The sequence below is a fragment of the Syngnathus scovelli genome, chromosome 1 (genome assembly GCF_024217435.2).
Source record: "Syngnathus scovelli strain Florida chromosome 1, RoL_Ssco_1.2, whole genome shotgun sequence".
Lineage (NCBI taxonomy): Eukaryota > Metazoa > Chordata > Actinopteri > Syngnathiformes > Syngnathidae > Syngnathus > Syngnathus scovelli.
This window is the reverse complement of record NC_090847.1, coordinates 157768-176168: the sequence shown is the minus strand read 5'-3', so window position 1 is coordinate 176168 and position 18401 is coordinate 157768. Positions and strand designations below refer to the sequence as shown.

The window sequence follows — 18401 nt, the reverse complement described above, 5'->3', positions numbered from 1 at the left end:
AAATGTTGGGTCACCTCACGGCTTACGGCCATACTACCCTGAGAACGCCCGATCTCGTCCGATCTCGGAAGCTAAGCAGGGTCGGGCCTGGTTAGTACTTGGATGGGAGACCGCCTGGGAATACCAGGTGCTGTAAGCTTTTTCTTTTTCTTATGTGCACTTCAATCGTTTAAGAAGCTATTTTTTACAACACCCATCACGAATGGCATCCGGAAACAGCAAGCCTAATTTAAACTCCGACATTGAAACTATAACACGAGTTTGAAAGCTATATTATGTGGTGACATCCACAGCATTGTAGTTAAATTTTTTACCGCTAGAGAGCAGACTATGTACAGTGAGCATGGCTCCCTGTGAACTCAAAGCAGCAGGCTTGACTTGTAAAAGAACCCAACACAACACTTCCATGAAGTAATTGTACTAAGTTCATTCTGTTTTTCCTTATTTAATCACTTCACTGGTTTCTTTTATATCAAACAAATTGTTTTAGGTTATTCACCTGACATGTTGATCCATCAGCTGATAAAGACGCGTCACCATCACATCTGTGACACTCTGATGAAGGCGGAAGAAACCGCCGAAACATGTCAGGTGAATAACCTAAAACAATTTGTTTGATATAAAAGAAACCAGTGAAGTGACTTCCATGAAGTGTTTTTAAACTTTTCAAGGCATTTATTTTGATTCAGCAAAATGCAGGTCGCAACGGCAAATTCGTGCTACCGCATAAAAAGCTGTCAATAACTTTTCATGATAGCCATGTTTCCAGAAAACACCAAAAGCCTTGGAAGAAAGCCTGTTTCGGCCCTGGTTGTAAAAAAAACAAAAAAAAAAAAAAAACAAAAGGGAAGGGTGACCGTCCGGGAATACCAGGTGCTGAAAGCCTTTTTTTTTTTTTTTCCCACGTCAATTGTGAAAGGAAACTTTTACCACAGCCATCAAGTCCCGCCGCTGCTTGGCATGGTTTCAGGGGCGATTGTGTCTATAAAATGAAAAATTCTGAGCGGTCTCACGGCTTACGGCAATACTACCCTGAGAGCGCCCGCTCTCGTCCGACCTCGGAGGCTAAGCAGGGTCGGGCCTGGTTAGTACTTGGATGGGACACCGCCTGGGAATACCATTTACCGTAAGCTTTTTTTTTTTTTTTTTTTTTTTTCTTATGTGCACTTCAATCGTTTAAGCCAAGAACTTTTTACAGCACCCATCACGAATGGCATTCGGAAACTGCAAGCCTAGTTTGAACTCCGACACTGAAACTACAACACGAGTTTAAAACCTACATTGTGTGGCGACAGCCATAGCATTGCAGTTCACGTTTTTACCGCTAGAGGACAGACTATGTACAGTGAATAAAGAGCATGGCTCCCTGTGAACTCAAAGCAGCAGTCTTTAGTTGTAAAAGAACCCAGCACAACACATTGCGCTTCCATGTAGTGTTTTTACCTTTTTCATGACATTTATTTTGATACAGCCAAATGCAGGTTTTGTGCACTTCACTTTTCCGTTGGGCATTCGCGTAGAACCCTATTCCAGTTACGGCCAGATTCTTTTAGACTAGTGGTCCCCAAACTTTCTTGCGCCACGGACCGGCTACGCGTCAGAAATATTTTTGCGGACCTGCCTTTATATATATAAATAAACAATAAATCAATATAAATAAATACTACATTTATAATAAGTATATATACCGTATTTGCCGGTGTATTGGTCGACCTTTTTCGATCCAAAATCGACCGAAAAAAATCGACCTCGACTTATACACCGAGTCATAAAATTTAACTTCGTATTCATCGCTTCAAATGTGATGGTAACCAAGGCCGTTTCTCATGCATCTCATTGTGCGTTGCACTTAGAAAATTTGAACCGGGCGGCGTGCGCGAGTGCGCGGCCCGCTGGAAGTCGAATGAGGCGCCGCGACCACCTCCGCGGTGCTTATAAACCGCCGATCCGCTCGGCGGGGGCTATTTTCGGCCACTTGGCTCGTGCGCACGGCCTCCCGGATGTGCCGGGCGGGTGCGCGAGCTCGCCGGCCGCTGGAAGTCGAATGAGGCGCCGCGACCACCTCCGCGGTGCTTATAAACAGCCGATCCGCTCGGCGGGGGCTATTTTCGGCCACTTGGCTCGTGCGCACGGCCTCCCGGATGTGCCGGGCGGGTGCGCGAGCTCGCCGGCCGCTGGAAGTCGAATGAGGCGCCGCGACCACCTCCGCGGTGCTTATAAACAGCCGATCCGCTCGGCGGGGGCTATTTTCGGCCACTTGGCTCGTGCGCACGGCCTCCCGGATGTGCCGGGCGGGTGCGCGAGCTCGCCGGCCGCTGGAAGTCGAATGAGGCGCCGCGACCACCTCCGCGGTGCTTATAAACAGCCGATCCGCTCGGCGGGGGCTATTTTCGGCCACTTGGCTCGTGCGCACGGCCTCCCGGATGTGCCGGGCGGGTGCGCGAGCTCGCCGACCGCTGTAAGTCGAATGAGGCGCCGCGACCACCTCCGCGGTGCTTATAAACAGCCGATCCGCTCGGCGGGGGCTATTTTCGGCCACTTGGCTCGTGCGCACGGCCTCCCGGATGTGCCGGGCGGGTGCGCGAGCTCGCCGGCCGCTGGAAGTCGAATGAGGCGCCGCGACCACCTCCGCGGTGCTTATAAACAGCCGATCCGCTCGGCGGGGGCTATTTTCGGCCACTTGGCTCGTGCGCACGGCCTCCCGGATGTGCCGGGCGGGTGCGCGAGCTCGCCGGCCGCTGGAAGTCGAATGAGGCGCCGCGACCACCTCCGCGGTGCTTATAAACAGCCGATCCGCTCGGCGGGGGCTATTTTCGGCCACTTGGCTCGTGCGCACGGCCTCCCGGATGTGCCGGGCGGGTGCGCGAGCTCGCCGGCCGCTGGAAGTCGAATGAGGCGCCGCGACCACCTCCGCGGTGCTTATAAACAGCCGATCCGCTCGGCGGGGGCTATTTTCGGCCACTTGGCTCGTGCGCACAGCCTCCCGGATGTGCCGGGCGGGTGCGCGAGCTCGCCGGCCGCTGGAAGTCGAATGAGGCGCCGCGATCTCCTCCGCGGTGCTTATAAACAGCCGATCCGCTCGGCGGGGGCTATTTTCGGCCTCCCGTTGGTGCCGGGCGGCGTGCGCGAGCTCGCCGGCCGCGATCTCCTCCGCGGTGCTTATAAACAGCAGCATGCGCACGGCCTCCCAGAATTTGAACACATTTCGTCAATAAATTTCGCATATTGAATTTTGAAGTTTAATATAATGCAACAATTGAGCTCGACTTATACAAAGGATATATCATAAAATCGTAAATTTCCGTCGAATTTTAGGGGGTCGACTTATACACCGAGTCGACCTGTACACCGGCAAATACGGTAAATACGATTAAATAAAATGATACGACTGGCATAAAAACAAATATAAACCACATAAAAATAAAAGTCACCATTACGTTGAATTATTGGGAGCACCGAGCTTGTTTCTCAGAAACGAGCCGGTCCCATCCAGGCGTAATCGGAGACAATGAAACCCGAAGTGGTTAAGGTTTGTCTTTTAATGCAGGATGCTTGGTCTCCATGTGCCGAAGCAGTTTTGAAGGCTTCATTGGCTCGCTCGCTAGTTTCAGGGGCGATTGTGTCTATAAAATGCAAAATGTTGGGTCACCTCATGGTTTACGGCCATACTACCCTGAGAACGCCCGATCTCGTCCGATCTCGGAAGCTAAGCAGGGTCGGGCCTGGTTAGTACTTGGATGGGAGACCGCCTGGGAATACCAGGTGCTGTAAGCTTTTTCTTTTTCTTATGTGCACTTCAATCGTTTAAGAAGCTATTTTTTACAACACCCATCACGAATGGCATCCGGAAACAGCAAGCCTAATTTAAACTCCGACATTGAAACTATAACACGAGTTTGAAAGCTATATTATGTGGTGACATCCACAGCATTGTAGTTAAATTTTTTACCGCTAGAGAGCAGACTATGTACAGTGAGCATGGCTCCCTGTGAACTCAAAGCAGCAGGCTTGACTTGTAAAAGAACCCAACACAACACTTCCATGAAGTGTTTTTAAACTTTTCAAGGCATTTATTTTGATTCAGCAAAATGCAGGTCGCAACGGCAAATTCGTGCTACCGCATAAAAAGCTGTCAATAACTTTTCATGATAGCCATGTTTCCAGAAAACACCAAAAGCCTTGGAAGAAAGCCTGTTTCGGCCCTGGTTGTAAAAAAAAAACAAAAAACAAAAGGGAAGGGTGACCGTCCGGGAATACCAGGTGCTGAAAGCCTTTTTTTTTTTTTTTTCCCACGTCAATTGTGAAAGGAAACTTTTACCACAGCCATCAAGTCCCGCCGCTGCTTGGCATGGTTTCAGGGGCGATTGTGTCTATAAAATGAAAAATATTCTGAGCGGTCTCACGGCTTACGGCCATACTACCCTGAGAGCGCCCGATCTCGTCCGATCTCGGAGGCTAAGCAGGGTCGGGCCTGGTAAGTACTTGGATGGGACACCGCCTGGGAATACCATTTACCGTAAGCTTTTTTTTTTTTTTTTCTTATGTGCACTTCAATCGTTTAAGCCAAGAACTTTTTACAGCACCCATCACGAATGGCATTCGGAAACTGCAAGCCTAGTTTGAACTCCGACACTGAAACTACAACACGAGTTTAAAACCTACATTGTGTGGCGACAGCCATAGCATTGCAGTTCACGTTTTTACCGCTAGAGGACAGACTATGTACAGTGAATAAAGAGCATGGCTCCCTGTGAACTCAAAGCAGCAGTCTTTAGTTGTAAAAGAACCCAGCACAACACATTGCGCTTCCATGTAGTGTTTTTACCTTTTTCATGACATTTATTTTGATACAGCCAAATGCAGGTTTTGTGCACTTCACTTTTCCGTTGGGCATTCGCGTAGAACCCTATTCCAGTTACGGCCAGATTCTTTTAGACTAGTGGTCCCCAAACTTTCTTGCGCCACGGACCGGCTACGCGTCAGAAATATTTTTGCGGACCTGCCTTTATATATATAAATAAACAATAAATCTATATAAATAAATACTACATTTATAATAAATATATATAAATAGGATTAAATAAAATGATACGACTGGCATAAAAACAAATATAAACCACATAAAAATAAAAGTCACCATTACGTTGAATTATTGGGAGCACCGAGCTTGTTTCTCAGAAACGAGCCGGTCCCATCCAGGCGTAATCGGAGACAATGAAACCCGAAGTGGTTAAGGTTTGTCTTTTAATGCAGGATGCTTGGTCTCCATGTGCCGAAGCAGTTTTGAAGGCTTCATTGGCTCGCTCGCTAGTTTCAGGGGCGATTGTGTCTATAAAATGCAAAATGTTGGGTCACCTCACGGTTTACGGCCATACTACCCTGAGAACGCCCGATCTCGTCCGATCTCGGAAGCTAAGCAGGGTCGGGCCTGGTTAGTACTTGGATGGGAGACCGCCTGGGAATACCAGGTGCTGTAAGCTTTTTCTTTTTCTTATGTGCACTTCAATCGTTTAAGAAGCTATTTTTTACAACACCCATCACGAATGGCATCCGGAAACAGCAAGCCTAATTTAAACTCCGACATTGAAACTATAACACGAGTTTGAAAGCTATATTATGTGGTGACATCCACAGCATTGTAGTTAAATTTTTTACCGCTAGAGAGCAGACTATGTACAGTGAGCATGGCTCCCTGTGAACTCAAAGCAGCAGGCTTGACTTGTAAAAGAACCCAACACAACACTTCCATGAAGTGTTTTTAAACTTTTCAAGGCATTTATTTTGATTCAGCAAAATGCAGGTCGCAACGGCAAATTCGTGCTACCGCATAAAAAGCTGTCAATAACTTTTCATGATAGCCATGTTTCCAGAAAACACCAAAAGCCTTGGAAGAAAGCCTGTTTCGGCCCTGGTTGTAAAAAAAACAAAAAAAAAAACAAAAGGGAAGGGTGACCGTCCGGGAATACCAGGTGCTGAAAGCCTTTTTTTTTTTTTTTTCCCACGTCAATTGTGAAAGGAAACTTTTACCACAGCCATCAAGTCCCGCCGCTGCTTGGCATGGTTTCAGGGGCGATTGTGTCTATAAAATGAAAAATTCTGAGCGGTCTCACGGCTTACGGCAATACTACCCTGAGAGCGCCCGCTCTCGTCCGACCTCGGAGGCTAAGCAGGGTCGGGCCTGGTTAGTACTTGGATGGGACACCGCCTGGGAATACCATTTACCGTAAGCTTTTTTTTTTTTTTTTTTTTTTTTCTTATGTGCACTTCAATCGTTTAAGCCAAGAACTTTTTACAGCACCCATCACGAATGGCATTCGGAAACTGCAAGCCTAGTTTGAACTCCGACACTGAAACTACAACACGAGTTTAAAACCTACATTGTGTGGCGACAGCCATAGCATTGCAGTTCACGTTTTTACCGCTAGAGGACAGACTATGTACAGTGAATAAAGAGCATGGCTCCCTGTGAACTCAAAGCAGCAGTCTTTAGTTGTAAAAGAACCCAGCACAACACATTGCGCTTCCATGTAGTGTTTTTACCTTTTTCATGACATTTATTTTGATACAGCCAAATGCAGGTTTTGTGCACTTCACTTTTCCGTTGGGCATTCGCGTAGAACCCTATTCCAGTTACGGCCAGATTCTTTTAGACTAGTGGTCCCCAAACTTTCTTGCGCCACGGACCGGCTACGCGTCAGAAATATTTTTGCGGACCTGCCTTTATATATATAAATAAACAATAAATCAATATAAATAAATACTACATTTATAATAAGTATATATACCGTATTTGCCGGTGTATTGGTCGACCTTTTTCGATCCAAAATCGACCGAAAAAAATCGACCTCGACTTATACACCGAGTCATAAAATTTAACTTCGTATTCATCGCTTCAAATGTGATGGTAACCAAGGCCGTTTCTCATGCATCTCATTGTGCGTTGCACTTAGAAAATTTGAACCGGGCGGCGTGCGCGAGTGCGCGGCCCGCTGGAAGTCGAATGAGGCGCCGCGACCACCTCCGCGGTGCTTATAAACCGCCGATCCGCTCGGCGGGGGCTATTTTCGGCCACTTGGCTCGTGCGCACGGCCTCCCGGATGTGCCGGGCGGGTGCGCGAGCTCGCCGGCCGCTGGAAGTCGAATGAGGCGCCGCGACCACCTCCGCGGTGCTTATAAACAGCCGATCCGCTCGGCGGGGGCTATTTTCGGCCACTTGGCTCGTGCGCACGGCCTCCCGGATGTGCCGGGCGGGTGCGCGAGCTCGCCGGCCGCTGGAAGTCGAATGAGGCGCCGCGACCACCTCCGCGGTGCTTATAAACAGCCGATCCGCTCGGCGGGGGCTATTTTCGGCCACTTGGCTCGTGCGCACGGCCTCCCGGATGTGCCGGGCGGGTGCGCGAGCTCGCCGGCCGCTGGAAGTCGAATGAGGCGCCGCGACCACCTCCGCGGTGCTTATAAACAGCCGATCCGCTCGGCGGGGGCTATTTTCGGCCACTTGGCTCGTGCGCACGGCCTCCCGGATGTGCCGGGCGGGTGCGCGATCTCGCCGGCCGCTGGAAGTCGAATGAGGCGCCGCGACCACCTCCGCGGTGCTTATAAACCGCCGATCCGCTCGGCGGGGGCTATTTTCGGCCACTTGGCTCGTGCGCACGGCCTCCCGGATGTGCCGGGCGGGTGCGCGAGCTCGCCGGAAGTCGAATGAGGCGCCGCGACCACCTCCGCGGTGCTTATAAACAGCCGATCCGCTCGGCGGGGGCTATTTTCGGCCACTTGGCTCGTGCGCACGGCCTCCCGGATGTGCCGGGCGGGTGCGCGAGCTCGCCGGCCGCTGGAAGTCGAATGAGGCGCCGCGACCACCTCCGCGGTGCTTATAAACAGCCGATCCGCTCGGCGGGGGCTATTTTCGGCCACTTGGCTCGTGCGCACGGCCTCCCGGATGTGCCGGGCGGGTGCGCGATCTCGCCGGCCGCTGGAAGTCGAATGAGGCGCCGCGACCACCTCCGCGGTGCTTATAAACCGCCGATCCGCTCGGCGGGGGCTATTTTCGGCCACTTGGCTCGTGCGCACGGCCTCCCGGATGTGCCGGGCGGGTGCGCGAGCTCGCCGGCCGCTGGAAGTCGAATGAGGCGCCGCGACCACCTCCGCGGTGCTTATAAACAGCCGATCCGCTCGGCGGGGGCTATTTTCGGCCACTTGGCTCGTGCGCACGGCCTCCCGGATGTGCCGGGCGGGTGCGCGAGCTCGCCGGCCGCTGGAAGTCGAATGAGGCGCCGCGACCACCTCCGCGGTGCTTATAAACAGCCGATCTGCTCGGCGGGGGCTATTTTCGGCCACTTGGCTCGTGCGCACGGCCTCCCGGATGTGCCGGGCGGGTGCGCGAGCTCGCCGGCCGCTGGAAGTCGAATGAGGCGCCGCGACCACCTCCGCGGTGCTTATAAACAGCCGATCCGCTCGGCGGGGGCTATTTTCGGCCACTTGGCTCGTGCGCACGGCCTCCCGGATGTGCCGGGCGGGTGCGCGAGCTCGCCGACCGCTGTAAGTCGAATGAGGCGCCGCGACCACCTCCGCGGTGCTTATAAACAGCCGATCCGCTCGGCGGGGGCTATTTTCGGCCACTTGGCTCGTGCGCACGGCCTCCCGGATGTGCCGGGCGGGTGCGCGAGCTCGCCGGCCGCTGGAAGTCGAATGAGGCGCCGCGACCACCTCCGCGGTGCTTATAAACAGCCGATCCGCTCGGCGGGGGCTATTTTCGGCCACTTGGCTCGTGCGCACGGCCTCCCGGATGTGCCGGGCGGGTGCGCGAGCTCGCCGGAAGTCGAATGAGGCGCCGCGACCACCTCCGCGGTGCTTATAAACAGCCGATCCGCTCGGCGGGGGCTATTTTCGGCCACTTGGCTCGTGCGCACGGCCTCCCGGATGTGCCGGGCGGGTGCGCGAGCTCGCCGGCCGCTGGAAGTCGAATGAGGCGCCGCGACCACCTCCGCGGTGCTTATAAACAGCCGATCCGCTCGGCGGGGGCTATTTTCGGCCACTTGGCTCGTGCGCACGGCCTCCCGGATGTGCCGGGCGGGTGCGCGAGCTCGCTGGCCGCTGGAAGTCGAATGAGGCGCCGCGACCACCTCCGCGCTGCTTATAAACAGCCGATCCGCTCGGCGGGGGCTATTTTCGGCCACTTGGCTCGTGCGCACGGCCTCCCGGATGTGCCGGGCGGGTGCGCGAGCTCGCCGGCCGCTGGAAGTCGAATGAGGCGCCGCGACCACCTCCGCGGTGCTTATAAACAGCCGATCCGCTCGGCGGGGGCTATTTTCGGCCACTTGGCTCGTGCGCACGGCCTCCCGGATGTGCCGGGCGGGTGCGCGAGCTCGCCGGCCGCTGGAAGTCGAATGAGGCGCCGCGACCACCTCCGCGGTGCTTATAAACAGCCGATCCGCTCGGCGGGGGCTATTTTCGGCCACTTGGCTCGTGCGCACGGCCTCCCGGATGTGCCGGGCGGGTGCGCGAGCTCGCCGGCCGCTGGAAGTCGAATGAGGCGTCGCGACCACCTCCGCGGTGCTTATAAACAGCCGATCCGCTCGGCGGGGGCTATTTTCGGCCACTTGGCTCGTGCGCACGGCCTCCCGGATGTGCCGGGCGGGTGCGCGAGCTCGCCGGCCGCTGGAAGTCGAATGAGGCGCCGCGACCACCTCCGCGGTGCTTATAAACAGCCGATCCGCTCGGCGGGGGCTATTTTCGGCCACTTGGCTCGTGCGCACGGCCTCCCGGATGTGCCGGGCGGGTGCGCGAGCTCGCCGGCCGCTGGAAGTCGAATGAGGCGCCGCGACCACCTCCGCGGTGCTTATAAACAGCCGATCCGCTCGGCGGGGGCTATTTTCGGCCACTTGGCTCGTGCGCACGGCCTCCCGGATGTGCCGGGCGGGTGCGCGAGCTCGCCGGCCGCTGGAAGTCGAATGAGGCGCCGCGACCACCTCCGCGGTGCTTATAAACAGCCGATCCGCTCGGCGGGGGCTATTTTCGGCCACTTGGCTCGTGCGCACGGCCTCCCGGATGTGCCGGGCGGGTGCGCGAGCTCGCCGGCCGCTGGAAGTCGAATGAGGCGCCGCGATCTCCTCCGCGGTGCTTATAAAGTGCCGATCCGCTCGGCTTGGAGCTATTTCCGGCCTCCCGTTGGTGCCGGGCGGCGTGCGCGAGCTCGCCGGCCGCGATCTCCTCCGCGGTGCTTATAAACAGCAGCATGCGCACGGCCTCCCAGAATTTGAACACATTTCGTCAATAAATTTCGCATATTGAATTTTGAAGTTTAATATAATGCAACAATTGAGCTCGACTTATACAAAGGATATATCATAAAATCGTAAATTTCCGTCGAATTTTAGGGGGTCGACTTATACACCGAGTCGACCTGTACACCGGCAAATACGGTAAATACGATTAAATAAAATGATACGACTGGCATAAAAACAAATATAAACCACATAAAAATAAAAGTCACCATTACGTTGAATTATTGGGAGCACCGAGCTTGTTTCTCTGAAACGAGCCGGTCCCATCCAGGCGTAATCGGAGACAATGAAACCCGAAGTGGTTAAGGTTTGTCTTTTAATGCAGGATGCTTGGTCTCCATGTGCCGAAGCAGTTTTGAAGGCTTCATTGGCTCGCTCGCGTTTCAGGGGCGATTGTGTCTATAAAATGCAAAATGTTGGGTCACCTCACGGTTTACGGCCATACTACCCTGAGAACGCCCGATCTCGTCCGATCTCGGAAGCTAAGCAGGGTCGGGCCTGGTTAGTACTTGGATGGGAGACCGCCTGGGAATACCAGGTGCTGTAAGCTTTTTCTTTTTCTTATGTGCACTTCAATCGTTTAAGAAGCTATTTTTTACAACACCCATCACGAATGGCATCCGGAAACAGCAAGCCTAATTTAAACTCCGACATTGAAACTATAACACGAGTTTGAAAGCTATATTATGTGGTGACATCCACAGCATTGTAGTTAAATTTTTTACCGCTAGAGAGCAGACTATGTACAGTGAGCATGGCTCCCTGTGAACTCAAAGCAGCAGGCTTGACTTGTAAAAGAACCCAACACAACACTTCCATGAAGTGTTTTTAAACTTTTCAAGGCATTTATTTTGATTCAGCAAAATGCAGGTCGCAACGGCAAATTCGTGCTACCGCATAAAAAGCTGTCAATAACTTTTCATGATAGCCATGTTTCCAGAAAACACCAAAAGCCTTGGAAGAAAGCCTGTTTCGGCCCTGGTTGTAAAAAAAAACAAAAAAAAAACAAAAGGGAAGGGTGACCGTCCGGGAATACCAGGTGCTGAAAGCCTTTTTTTTTTTTTTTTCCCACGTCAATTGTGAAAGGAAACTTTTACCACAGCCATCAAGTCCCGCCGCTGCTTGGCATGGTTTCAGGGGCGATTGTGTCTATAAAATGAAAAATTCTGAGCGGTCTCACGGCTTACGGCCATACTACCCTGAGAGCGCCCGATCTCGTCCGATCTCGGAGGCTAAGCAGGGTCGGGCCTGGTAAGTACTTGGATGGGACACCGCCTGGGAATACCATTTACCGTAAGCTTTTTTTTTTTTTTTTTTTTTTTCTTATGTGCACTTCAATCGTTTAAGCCAAGAACTTTTTACAGCACCCATCACGAATGGCATTCGGAAACTGCAAGCCTAGTTTGAACTCCGACACTGAAACTACAACACGAGTTTAAAACCTACATTGTGTGGCGACAGCCATAGCATTGCAGTTCACGTTTTTACCGCTAGAGGACAGACTATGTACAGTGAATAAAGAGCATGGCTCCCTGTGAACTCAAAGCAGCAGTCTTTAGTTGTAAAAGAACCCAGCACAACACATTGCGCTTCCATGTAGTGTTTTTACCTTTTTCATGACATTTATTTTGATACAGCCAAATGCAGGTTTTGTGCACTTCACTTTTCCGTTGGGCATTCGCGTAGAACCCTATTCCAGTTACGGCCAGATTCTTTTAGACTAGTGGTCCCCAAACTTTCTTGCGCCACGGACCGGCTACGCGTCAGAAATATTTTTGCGGACCTGCCTTTATATATATAAATAAACAATAAATCTATATAAATAAATACTACATTTATAATAAATATATATAAATAGGATTAAATAAAATGATACGACTGGCATAAAAACAAATATAAACCACATAAAAATAAAAGTCACCATTACGTTGAATTATTGGGAGCACCGAGCTTGTTTCTCAGAAACGAGCCGGTCCCATCCAGGCGTAATCGGAGACAATGAAACCCGAAGTGGTTAAGGTTTGTTTTTTAATGCAGGATGCTTGGTCTCCATGTGCCGAAGCAGTTTTGAAGGCTTCATTGGCTCGCTCGCTAGTTTCAGGGGCGATTGTGTCTATAAAATGCAAAATGTTGGGTCACCTCACGGCTTACGGCCATACTACCCTGAGAACGCCCGATCTCGTCCGATCTCGGAAGCTAAGCAGGGTCGGGCCTGGTTAGTACTTGGATGGGAGACCGCCTGGGAATACCAGGTGCTGTAAGCTTTTTCTTTTTCTTATGTGCACTTCAATCGTTTAAGAAGCTATTTTTTACAACACCCATCACGAATGGCATCCGGAAACAGCAAGCCTAATTTAAACTCCGACATTGAAACTATAACACGAGTTTGAAAGCTATATTATGTGGTGACATCCACAGCATTGTAGTTAAATTTTTTACCGCTAGAGAGCAGACTATGTACAGTGAGCATGGCTCCCTGTGAACTCAAAGCAGCAGGCTTGACTTGTAAAAGAACCCAACACAACACTTCCATGAAGTAATTGTACTAAGTTCATTCTGTTTTTCCTTATTTAATCACTTCACTGGTTTCTTTTATATCAAACAAATTGTTTTAGGTTATTCACCTGACATGTTGATCCATCAGCTGATAAAGACGCGTCACCATCACATCTGTGACACTCTGATGAAGGCGGAAGAAACCGCCGAAACATGTCAGGTGAATAACCTAAAACAATTTGTTTGATATAAAAGAAACCAGTGAAGTGACTTCCATGAAGTGTTTTTAAACTTTTCAAGGCATTTATTTTGATTCAGCAAAATGCAGGTCGCAACGGCAAATTCGTGCTACCGCATAAAAAGCTGTCAATAACTTTTCATGATAGCCATGTTTCCAGAAAACACCAAAAGCCTTGGAAGAAAGCCTGTTTCGGCCCTGGTTGTAAAAAAAACAAAAAAAAAAAAACAAAAGGGAAGGGTGACCGTCCGGGAATACCAGGTGCTGAAAGCCTTTTTTTTTTTTTTTTTCCCACGTCAATTGTGAAAGGAAACTTTTACCACAGCCATCAAGTCCCGCCGCTGCTTGGCATGGTTTCAGGGGCGATTGTGTCTATAAAATGAAAAATTCTGAGCGGTCTCACGGCTTACGGCAATACTACCCTGAGAGCGCCCGCTCTCGTCCGACCTCGGAGGCTAAGCAGGGTCGGGCCTGGTTAGTACTTGGATGGGAGACCGCCTGGGAATACCAGTTACCGTAAGCTTTTTTTTTTTTTTTTTTTTTTCTTATGTGCACTTCAATCGTTTAAGCCAAGAACTTTTTACAGCACCCATCACGAATGGCATTCGGAAACTGCAAGCCTAGTTTGAACTCCGACACTGAAACTACAACACGAGTTTAAAACCTACATTGTGTGGCGACAGCCATAGCATTGCAGTTCACGTTTTTACCGCTAGAGGACAGACTATGTACAGTGAATAAAGAGCATGGCTCCCTGTGAACTCAAAGCAGCAGTCTTTACTTGTAAAAGAACCCAGCACAACACATTGCGCTTCCATGTAGTGTTTTTACCTTTTTCATGACATTTATTTTGATACAGCCAAATGCAGGTTTTGTGCACTTCACTTTTCCGTTGGGCATTCGCGTAGAACCCTATTCCAGTTACGGCCAGATTCTTTTAGACTAGTGGTCCCCAAACTTTCTTGCGCCACGGACCGGCTACGCGTCAGAAATATTTTTGCGGACCTGCCTTTATATATATAAATAAACAATAAATCTATATAAATAAATACTACATTTATAATAAATATATATAAATAGGATTAAATAAAATGATACGACTGGCATAAAAACAAATATAAACCACATAAAAATAAAAGTCACCATTACGTTGAATTATTGGGAGCACCGAGCTTGTTTCTCAGAAACGAGCCGGTCCCATCCAGGCGTAATCGGAGACAATGAAACCCGAAGTGGTTAAGGTTTGTCTTTTAATGCAGGATGCTTGGTCTCCATGTGCCGAAGCAGTTTTGAAGGCTTCATTGGCTTGCTCGCTAGTTTCAGGGGCGATTGTGTCTATAAAATGCAAAATGTTGGGTCACCTCACGGCTTACGGCCATACTACCCTGAGAACGCCTGATCTCGTCTTATCTCGGAAGCTAAGCAGGGTCGGGCCTGGTTAGTACTTGAATGGGAGACTGCCTGGGAATACCAGGTGCTGTAAGCTTTTTCTTTTTCTTATGTGCACTTCAAGCTCTTTTTTTTTTTTTTTTTTTCTTATGTGCACTTCAATCGTTTAAGCCAAGACCTTTTTACAACACCCATCACGAATGGCATTCGGAAACTGCAAGCCTAGTTTGAACTCCGACACTGAAACTACAACACGAGTTCAAAACCTCTATGTACAGTGAATAAAGAGCATGGCTCCCTGTGAACTCAAAGCAGCAGTCTTTACTTGTAAAAGAACCCAGCACAACACATTGCGCTTCCATGTAGTGTTTTTACCTTTTTCATGACATTTATTTTGATACAGCCAAATGCAGGTTTTGTGCACTTCACTTTTCCGTTGGGCATTCGCGTAGAACCCTATTCCAGTTACGGCCAGATTCTTTTAGACTAGTGGTCCCCAACCTTTCTTGCGCCACGGACCGGCTACGCGTCAGAAATATTTTTGCGGACCTGCCTTTATATATATAAATAAACAATAAATCAATATAAATAAATACTACATTTATAATAAGTATATATACCGTATTTGCCGGTGTATTGGTCGACCTTTTTCGATCCAAAATCGACCGAAAAAAATCGACCTCGACTTATACACCGAGTCATAAAATTTAACTTCGTATTCATCGCTTCAAATGTGATGGTAACCAAGGCCGTTTCTCATGCATCTCATTGTGCGTTGCACTTAGAAAATTTGAACCGGGCGGCGTGCGCGAGTGCGCGGCCCGCTGGAAGTCGAATGAGGCGCCGCGACCACCTCCGCGGTGCTTATAAACCGCCGATCCGCTCGGCGGGGGCTATTTTCGGCCACTTGGCTCGTGCGCACGGCCTCCCGGATGTGCCGGGCGGGTGCGCGAGCTCGCCGGCCGCTGGAAGTCGAATGAGGCGCCGCGACCACCTCCGCGGTGCTTATAAACAGCCGATCCGCTCGGCGGGGGCTATTTTCGGCCACTTGGCTCGTGCGCACGGCCTCCCGGATGTGCCGGGCGGGTGCGCGAGCTCGCCGGCCGCTGGAAGTCGAATGAGGCGCCGCGACCACCTCCGCGGTGCTTATAAACAGCCGATCCGCTCGGCGGGGGCTATTTTCGGCCACTTGGCTCGTGCGCACGGCCTCCCGGATGTGCCGGGCGGGTGCGCGAGCTCGCCGGCCGCTGGAAGTCGAATGAGGCGCCGCGACCACCTCCGCGGTGCTTATAAACAGCCGATCCGCTCGGCGGGGGCTATTTTCGGCCACTTGGCTCGTGCGCACGGCCTCCCGGATGTGCCGGGCGGGTGCGCGAGCTCGCCGGCCGCTGGAAGTCGAATGAGGCGCCGCGACCACCTCCGCGGTGCTTATAAACAGCCGATCCGCTCGGCGGGGGCTATTTTCGGCCACTTGGCTCGTGCGCACGGCCTCCCGGATGTGCCGGGCGGGTGCGCGAGCTCGCCGACCGCTGTAAGTCGAATGAGGCGCCGCGACCACCTCCGCGGTGCTTATAAACAGCCGATCCGCTCGGCGGGGGCTATTTTCGGCCACTTGGCTCGTGCGCACGGCCTCCCGGATGTGCCGGGCGGGTGCGCGAGCTCGCCGGCCGCTGGAAGTCGAATGAGGCGCCGCGACCACCTCCGCGGTGCTTATAAACAGCCGATCCGCTCGGCGGGGGCTATTTTCGGCCACTTGGCTCGTGCGCACGGCCTCCCGGATGTGCCGGGCGGGTGCGCGAGCTCGCCGGAAGTCGAATGAGGCGCCGCGACCACCTCCGCGGTGCTTATAAACAGCCGATCCGCTCGGCGGGGGCTATTTTCGGCCACTTGGCTCGTGCGCACGGCCTCCCGGATGTGCCGGGCGGGTGCGCGAGCTCGCCGGCCGCTGGAAGTCGAATGAGGCGCCGCGACCACCTCCGCGGTGCTTATAAACAGCCGATCCGCTCGGCGGGGGCTATTTTCGGCCACTTGGCTCGTGCGCACGGCCTCCCGGATGTGCCGGGCGGGTGCGCGATCTCGCCGGCCGCTGGAAGTCGAATGAGGCGCCGCGACCACCTCCGCGGTGCTTATAAACCGCCGATCCGCTCGGCGGGGGCTATTTTCGGCCACTTGGCTCGTGCGCACGGCCTCCCGGATGTGCCGGGCGGGTGCGCGAGCTCGCCGGAAGTCGAATGAGGCGCCGCGACCACCTCCGCGGTGCTTATAAACAGCCGATCCGCTCGGCGGGGGCTATTTTCGGCCACTTGGCTCGTGCGCACGGCCTCCCGGATGTGCCGGGCGGGTGCGCGAGCTCGCCGGCCGCTGGAAGTCGAATGAGGCGCCGCGACCACCTCCGCGGTGCTTATAAACAGCCGATCCGCTCGGCGGGGGCTATTTTCGGCCATTTGGCTCGTGCGCACGGCCTCCCGGATGTGCCGGGCGGGTGCGCGATCTCGCCGGCCGCTGGAAGTCGAATGAGGCGCCGCGACCACCTCCGCGGTGCTTATAAACCGCCGATCCGCTCGGCGGGGGCTATTTTCGGCCACTTGGCTCGTGCGCACGGCCTCCCGGATGTGCCGGGCGGGTGCGCGAGCTCGCCGGCCGCTGGAAGTCGAATGAGGCGCCGCGACCACCTCCGCGGTGCTTATAAACAGCCGATCCGCTCGGCGGGGGCTATTTTCGGCCACTTGGCTCGTGCGCACGGCCTCCCGGATGTGCCGGGCGGGTGCGCGAGCTCGCCGGCCGCTGGAAGTCGAATGAGGCGCCGCGACCACCTCCGCGGTGCTTATAAACAGCCGATCTGCTCGGCGGGGGCTATTTTCGGCCACTTGGCTCGTGCGCACGGCCTCCCGGAATTGCCGGGCGGGTGCGCGAGCTCGCCGGCCGCTGGAAGTCGAATGAGGCGCCGCGACCACCTCCGCGGTGCTTATAAACAGCCGATCCGCTCGGCGGGGGCTATTTTCGGCCACTTGGCTCGTGCGCACGGCCTCCCGGATGTGCCGGGCGGGTGCGCGAGCTCGCCGACCGCTGTAAGTCGAATGAGGCGCCGCGACCACCTCCGCGGTGCTTATAAACAGCCGATCCGCTCGGCGGGGGCTATTTTCGGCCACTTGGCTCGTGCGCACGGCCTCCCGGATGTGCCGGGCGGGTGCGCGAGCTCGCCGGCCGCTGGAAGTCGAATGAGGCGCCGCGACCACCTCCGCGGTGCTTATAAACAGCCGATCCGCTCGGCGGGGGCTATTTTCGGCCACTTGGCTCGTGCGCACGGCCTCCCGGATGTGCCGGGCGGGTGCGCGAGCTCGCCGGAAGTCGAATGAGGCGCCGCGACCACCTCCGCGGTGCTTATAAACAGCCGATCCGCTCGGCGGGGGCTATTTTCGGCCACTTGGCTCGTGCGCACGGCCTCCCGGATGTGCCGGGCGGGTGCGCGAGCTCGCCGGCCGCTGGAAGTCGAATGAGGCGCCGCGACCACCTCCGCGGTGCTTATAAACAGCCGATCCGCTCGGCGGGGGCTATTTTCGGCCACTTGGCTCGTGCGCACGGCCTCCCGGATGTGCCGGGCGGGTGCGCGAGCTCGCTGGCCGCTGGAAGTCGAATGAGGCGCCGCGACCACCTCCGCGCTGCTTATAAACAGCCGATCCGCTCGGCGGGGGCTATTTTCGGCCACTTGGCTCGTGCGCACGGCCTCCCGGATGTGCCGGGCGGGTGCGCGAGCTCGCCGGCCGCTGGAAGTCGAATGAGGCGCCGCGACCACCTCCGCGGTGCTTATAAACAGCCGATCCGCTCGGCGGGGGCTATTTTCGGCCACTTGGCTCGTGCGCACGGCCTCCCGGATGTGCCGGGCGGGTGCGCGAGCTCGCCGGCCGCTGGAAGTCGAATGAGGCGCCGCGACCACCTCCGCGGTGCTTATAAACAGCCGATCCGCTCGGCGGGGGCTATTTTCGGCCACTTGGCTCGTG

The 18401-nt window shown here is 53.7% G+C and overlaps 6 non-coding genes and 5 pseudogenes across 6 annotated transcripts; all 11 read left to right on the top strand.

Annotated features, from left to right (window-relative positions):
• Positions 1-20: 20 nt before the first annotated feature.
• Positions 21-139, top strand: LOC125994121 (5S ribosomal RNA). The gene has a single exon (XR_007490499.1). It is a non-coding gene; the product is annotated as a 5S ribosomal RNA (ribosomal RNA).
• Positions 140-1014: 875 nt separating this feature from the next.
• Positions 1015-1133, top strand: LOC125993953 (5S ribosomal RNA; annotated as a pseudogene).
• Positions 1134-3655: 2522 nt separating this feature from the next.
• On the top strand, positions 3656-3774 carry LOC125994185 (5S ribosomal RNA). Its single transcript, XR_007490516.1, has one exon. It is a non-coding gene; the product is annotated as a 5S ribosomal RNA (ribosomal RNA).
• Positions 3775-4404: 630 nt separating this feature from the next.
• On the top strand, positions 4405-4523 carry LOC125993870 (5S ribosomal RNA; annotated as a pseudogene).
• Positions 4524-5361: 838 nt separating this feature from the next.
• On the top strand, positions 5362-5480 carry LOC125994180 (5S ribosomal RNA). The gene has a single exon (XR_007490515.1). It is a non-coding gene; the product is annotated as a 5S ribosomal RNA (ribosomal RNA).
• A 631-nt stretch (positions 5481-6111) lies between these two features.
• LOC125993950 (5S ribosomal RNA) lies at positions 6112-6230 on the top strand (annotated as a pseudogene).
• Positions 6231-10711: 4481 nt separating this feature from the next.
• On the top strand, positions 10712-10830 carry LOC125994175 (5S ribosomal RNA). The gene has a single exon (XR_007490514.1). It is a non-coding gene; the product is annotated as a 5S ribosomal RNA (ribosomal RNA).
• Positions 10831-11461: 631 nt separating this feature from the next.
• Positions 11462-11580, top strand: LOC125993865 (5S ribosomal RNA; annotated as a pseudogene).
• Positions 11581-12425: 845 nt separating this feature from the next.
• On the top strand, positions 12426-12544 carry LOC125994116 (5S ribosomal RNA). The gene has a single exon (XR_007490498.1). It is a non-coding gene; the product is annotated as a 5S ribosomal RNA (ribosomal RNA).
• Positions 12545-13418: 874 nt separating this feature from the next.
• On the top strand, positions 13419-13537 carry LOC125993910 (5S ribosomal RNA; annotated as a pseudogene).
• An 844-nt stretch (positions 13538-14381) lies between these two features.
• On the top strand, positions 14382-14500 carry LOC125994316 (5S ribosomal RNA). The gene has a single exon (XR_007490588.1). It is a non-coding gene; the product is annotated as a 5S ribosomal RNA (ribosomal RNA).
• The last annotated feature ends 3901 nt before the right edge of the window (positions 14501-18401 follow it).